Raw genomic sequence first — 6,387 nt, forward strand, 5'->3', positions numbered from 1 at the left:
ATTTAAACATCTTGTGCAGACAATATTTGAGGAAACTCGTGGACTTAATTGAAGAAATAGGATAAGTAATGATAATTGTGATAATGAGTAATTTCCCTGTTTCAAACTGTTGTTTTTCTGTGATGGGGACTTTGATTTTGCTTAATTGTTTTGCTTTAGTTAGATTTGTTTTGGCAAAATAGGACGACCACAAACATTTAAAAGACTAAATGTATCATGTCACATTGATTTTAGTTTTCTTTTCTCTCTTAAGGTCAATTAAAATGTTTGATCTTACCTTTTTTGTAGATGAAGCTTGTGTCGTTTTTTGTCCAAAAATGTCTTTCAGAGAATCCTTTTGTTTTTTATTTGACGTCAATTAAAAAGTGTCATCTGTGCATTTCTATTGGCTCTTCTTTTTTTGACACAGTTCATAGATGGAGCCATCTGAAATAGAAAGAAAGAATTCAATTCCAAGCGCGCGAATCCCGTTTCGGCGAACCGTCCGCTCGGCGAACCGTCCGCTCGGCGAACCGTCCGCTCGGCGAACCGTCCGCTCGGCGAACCGTCCGCTCGGCGAACCGTCCGCTCGGCGAACCGTCCGCTCGGCGAACCGTCCGCTCGGCGAACCGTCCGCTCGGCGAACCGTCCGCTCGGCGAACCGTCCGCTCGGCGAACCGTCCGCTCGGCGAACCGTCCGCTCGGCGAACCGTCCGCTCGGCGAACCGTCCGCTCGGCGAACCGTCCGCTCGGCGAACCGTCCGCTCGGCGAACCGTCCGCTCGGCGAACCGTCCGCTCGGCGAACCGTCCGCTCGGCGAACCGTCCGCTCGGCGAACCGTCCGCTCGGCGAACCGTCCGCTCGGCGAACCGTCCGTTCGGCGAAACGTCCATTCGGCGAACTGTCCGTCGGCGAAACATCTTTCGGCGAATCATCCGAGTACCGGTTAAAACTTCAGACTGAAACACTCACACATGCAAATAAATAAATAAATATTTTTTGGGCGATATGGCTTCAACGTTTTCTGCCACGCCGGATTTTTCCAGGCCATCTAAAGACATTCACTTCAAGAGCTTTTTTTTTTCTTTTTGAGCAGAGGCACTACAACTTCAGTCAATTTTCAAAGTAAAAGTCATCACACAGAGCTGCTGGTTTGGCTCTCAGAGATACGCGGCCACAAAACAGCATCCCTTGTTCTCCGGACGCCACTTTGTTGTGCCGAGAGGATGAGCGCGGCGACAAAGTCAATAGGACGGCGAGGCGAGGGAAAGAGGAATGCATCATTGTTTAATTAGACTTTTATTTCATGAAATGCCAAAGCCAAATGGTCGCCATTCTTGGCTACGACTCTTTGTCACAGATTGCGACGGGCTCGGGAGGTTCTGCTTGGTCGCTGATAGTGTTGTTTATTGGCGACTGTTTCCCAGCCAAGACTTAGTCCTCAAACAATGACGAATTTTAGATTAGATCTTTTTTTTTTGCCTTATTTTTAAAGCTGCTCACGCAAAATATGAAAAGTCTATTTTCACGGCCGGGCTTCTTTTCAAAAGATTTTTAAAAGGACATAACAACATTGTCATATTTTCAACTGGGGGGAAAAAATGTGGAATTACAAGGCCAATTTTTTGGAAAAGGCTGGCAGTGAATAATCTCATTTCACAGTTTGTTATTGTGATGCCAGCCCTCCCGATCAAAATGGCTCGAATGTCTATCGCCATCAAAAGCAAACAGTGAGTTATAATCATTGGTAAAATATGTTTGTATATTACCTCATTGGCTGCCCGTGATTGTTCCAATCCATTTGGACGGGGAGGGTTGGCAACAATTGAACGATGGCTGCCAACCCAATAGATTTGGTGACTATCACCAATTGTGGCAGTTAAAGAAGGATTTTATCAATCGGTAACGGGTAACTCCATTAAAAAAAAAATGTAAAGGCTGATGAGGGTTTTGCATGATCTTCCCAGGCTTACGTGGGTTTTCTCTGGGTACTCTGGTTTCCTCCCACATCCCCAAAACGTGCATGCTAAGCCAGCTGATTGAACCCTCTAAATTACCCACCCCTAGCTATGAGTGGTTGTCTTTTGTCTCCTTGTGCCCTGCGATTGGCTGGCCACCGGTTTGGGGTGTCGCCCTGCTTGGTGGGCGTAGTTAGCTCCAGCACCCCCCGCAAACCTTGTGAGGATAAGACTTTCGGAACAAGATTGATTGCTCATAAATTCAAATGCGATATTTGCAAATATCGGATGATACACCTACACAGTACATTCATCGTCCAAGTTTAAAACCTCAAAGGACACATCTGAAAATCTTTTCATTTAAAATTATGTCGCCTATTTTAACAACAGTCATTCTTATTGAAGTTTTATCACATCAACCTCCAAAATGATTCCAAAATCTCATTTGTTCACACTGACCTAACGTCACCAAAAGTTGATGTCTGCGGACCCTCAACAATTCCTGGTTTCAGTGACGCAAAAATAAATATTGTAATGTTTTTAAATTGCATAATTTTCGGCCTTTTCCAAATATTACGATAAAAAAATGTGCTTACACAGACTTTACGTCGGCAAAAGTTGATGCCTCAGAAACCAAACAACTTCATATTAGAGGGAAAAAAAAGCGACAAAATGACTGTTTCACAATTAGAATCTTGTAATCTATGATTTAACATTTATCATATTTTGATTTTAACCTTGTAATAGTCCCATTTTAATCTCATATTCATTTTTCTCTCTAAATATGACATCGTATGACATCTTGCACAGAGGTTGGGAAACACTGTCCATGTATTTACCTTTTGACAAAGCCACATGGTAATAAGAGTAGTACTGTGCGCCGAATATCTAATACCAATCCAAACGAGAGCATGTTTAACACAAGAAGAAAAAGCCGGTCTCATATAACAGCAGGAATTGTGAGGCAGAGTCAACGACTGGTTACAAAAAGCCACATTTAGCAGAGTAGCTTTTTGAAGGCTGCTCGCCGCAGCATCAGCAGCAGCAAAAGCAGCCCACCACGCCCAGTCTGCATCAGCAGAGGCATCAAACATGCAGAAAAGCAAAAAAAGTCAGCCAACCCGCAGCATCGTGGGTTGCGCCGGGGCGCCGACACCCGGATACGGGATGGATGATTCCCATCACGCGGCTCAATCAGCCAAGCCGTGATTCATTTCACAGACACTCGGGTAATTACGAAAGACGGCGCTTCTTCACCTCTGCGGAGGAAATTGCCATAGTTTGCATGTGTGTTGACAAAGAGTGAAGAATGACGGAGAGGAAACAAGAAAAAAAGGACAAATCTGTTGAACAGGTGTCACGGAGCGCATTGTGGGATGAAAACAAAACACATTTTACAAAGCAGAGATGTGTGAAAGTCCCTGTGAGTAATTGGTGGGGTAATCTCACACACACACACAATAACAACAACACACACATATACACACAGAAATTGAGTAAGCTTTTGAGAAGGACAGTGAAACAAAGGATACAGAAAGAGCTCGGGCATAAAAGAGGGTGTGAAGAAAGATGGGATGGGAGGGATAAACTCATGTTAGAACATTGAGGAAACAGCGCCGCTTAGCGGACAAACAAGAATTTGATACATTTGTATATACTTTTCTAAATCAGGGAATCAAACCAAAGTTTTTTTAAGTTATGTCATGACTTAAAACACTTAAAATTTGACAGATAGGCTGGGTCAGCACAAGATATGATACCTATAACAAAAAACTGCATTTCTTTAACAGTGAAAAACAAACTGAAAAAATGCATTGGAGTATTAACATACCTTTTAATGAGAAGAGTGTTGTTGATCAGCCATTTTAGCCAATGCATTGAAGTCTAGTGGTAATGCTGTTGTGGTATTTCTCATAAGAGATTTGAGGTGTTCATCACTCGTCTGGAATCTGTGGGGTGCTTTGTTAGTGTTCATCACAATAAAAATGTGTTTAGTAGAGGAAAATAACATCAAAATCTTCCGTGCTATCATCTGGATGTTTGGAAATTTGTCTGCACTTCTCATCTCATTTTCTGAACCGCTTTATCCTCACGAGGATCGCAGGGGGGTGCTGGAGCCTATCCCATCTGACTTCGGGCTAGAGGCTGGGAGCACCCTGAATTGTTGGGCAGCCAATCGCAGGGCACAAGGAGACAAATAACCATTCACGTTCACGATTTAGAGTGCCCAATCAGACCTACCATGCATGTTTTTGGAATATGGGAGGAAACTGGAGCACCCAGAGAAAACCCACACAGGCCCAGGGAGAACATGTAAACTCCACACAGGTGGACTGACCTGGATTTGAACTCTGGTCTCCCACATTCAGTTCTTGTGTCAGTATGTCCACAGTAAAAACTAAAAAGCCAAACTGTGTCATTCACTTCAGGAAGTTTGTCAGTATTCTCAAGTAGCTCCAAAAAACGAGTAGGAAAATTACCTCAGGGGTTGTCCTCTTTCACCCTGTCCTGAATTTGCATTATTTTAAGCATCCCGACGTCAGATTTGGCGATCGATCTGTGGAAACAAATATCTGAAACCAGGTTATTTTTTTAAAATGCTCCTCGTGTTTTTCCTTGCAGGATTCCATATGCGAAAATTCTCGAAATTCTCCTTCATCCCTCTAATAAAACATACAATCTGAGCGATGTCCTTTAGATCATTGCTTTCGTCAAGTGCCAAAGAATATCATCTTAAATGACTACTTTTTTGTTTAGATCAAATGATTAACTTATCAGGAAGTTGTCAGGAAGTTTGATGCCGATCCCGATGATTTGATTCAGGTGCGTTTAGAAGGGGAAGACATGTCAAACAGACCGGATTGCGGCTCTCGAGGATCGGACTTGGTTGGCCTCCCCTGTAATGTTTTCATGCAAAAAGTGACCGGATTTCAGTAAAAAATAAAATAAAATAAAAAAAGTTCCATTCTTAGTTACGCACGGGTTCTGATTTGAGCAGTAGAAGAAGAGCTGTAATTGGAAATGGATCTCTCAAGTCACTGTGCCTCCGTGCCGTCTAGTGGTAAAAGGCTGTCATTGCAGTTCAAAATGAAATGAATGCAGTCATTTACATCAAAAAATAATTCTGTACGGGCGGCCCGGCGGCTTGGGTGGTTTGTGCGTTCGAATCCAGGTCGGTGCACCCGTGGGGAGTTTGCATGTTCTCCCCGGGCCTGCGTGGGTTTCCCCTGGGTACTCCAGTTCCAAAAACATGCATGGTAGGCTGGTTGGACACCCTAAATTGCCCTTAGGTGTGGGTAAACTGAATCCCTACAATTTTAACAAAATGCAACAATGATAAAAAAACAATGTTTCAGCCAAGTCCCAGAAATTAAATAGAAAAGGTAGCTGCAAATTTGACCAAGGTATGTGTCAGTGTTTGTAAAGTCATTCACTAGTAGTCAGTCATCCATTGTGGGGAGACAGCGGTGATGCACGGTCGCGCATCCACATTCATCTGCTGGGCCCGACGCAAACTCTTGATGAGACACTGATGCATTTTTCCGGAAAGATTCATCCCTCACCCGCCACCGCTCTCCGGCGTGTCACTTTGAGGAATGACGTCTTTGCCGGGCGGCGGACAAAGACTCTCTCGCATGATCAAACAAATTAAGAGTGTCGAGCCAAGGCATGAATTTCAAACCAAAATCTTGGCTTCTATACTCAATGTAAACAGAGAGTAGCTGCTTTCAAATCTGGATTCAGGTTTGTTTTCAAAAAAATTCATTTATTCCACTTAACCTCATAGGGGTGGTAGGGGTGCTGGGGCCTACACCCTGAATCGGCAGCCAGCCAATCACAGGGCACAAGGAGACAAACCAATTATTGCTAGGGTCAGGCAATTTAGAGCTAGCTTAGCATATACGTATTTGGGATGTAGGAGGAAAGTAGAGTACCCGGAGAAAACCCCTACAAGACCAGGTAGAGCATGCAAACTCCACCCAGTGAGGACCAACCTGGGATCGAACCCTTGATCCCAGAACTGCAAAGCCAATGGGCTAACCACTCACACACTGGGCCACTCAAACATGATTAAATTTCAACACAAAAAGTCTCATCTCATTTTCTAAACCGCTTTATCCTCACTAGGGTCGTGGGGGGTGCTGGAGGCTATCCCAGCTGACTTCGGGCCAGAGTCGGGGAACACCCTGAATTGGTGGCCAGCCAATCACAGGGCACAATGACACAAACAACCAATCACTCATAGCTAGGGGCAATTTAGAGTGTCCAATCAGCCTACCATGCATGTTTTTGGAATGTGGGAGGAAACCGGAGTACCCGGAGAAACCCCACACGGCCCAGGGAGAACATGCAAACTCCACACAGGTGGACCGACCAGGATTTGAACCCAGGTCTCACACTGTGAGGCCGACGCGCCTCACACAAAAAGTGTTGCGGCCTATTAGACAAT

At 44.4% G+C, this 6,387-nt stretch overlaps 1 long non-coding RNA gene across 1 annotated transcript; it reads right to left on the minus strand.

The window, feature by feature from the left end:
* Positions 1 to 281: 281 nt before the first annotated feature.
* On the minus strand, positions 282 to 4,429 carry LOC144083142 (uncharacterized). The gene is made up of 3 exons (XR_013303484.1): positions 4,276 to 4,429; positions 3,769 to 3,886; positions 282 to 426 (listed from the first exon to the last, which is right to left on the minus strand). It is a non-coding gene; the product is annotated as an uncharacterized LOC144083142 (long non-coding RNA).
* Positions 4,430 to 6,387: the final 1,958 nt, after the last annotated feature.

The sequence above is a fragment of the Stigmatopora argus genome, chromosome 10 (genome assembly GCF_051989625.1).
Source record: "Stigmatopora argus isolate UIUO_Sarg chromosome 10, RoL_Sarg_1.0, whole genome shotgun sequence".
Classification (NCBI taxonomy): domain Eukaryota; kingdom Metazoa; phylum Chordata; class Actinopteri; order Syngnathiformes; family Syngnathidae; genus Stigmatopora; species Stigmatopora argus.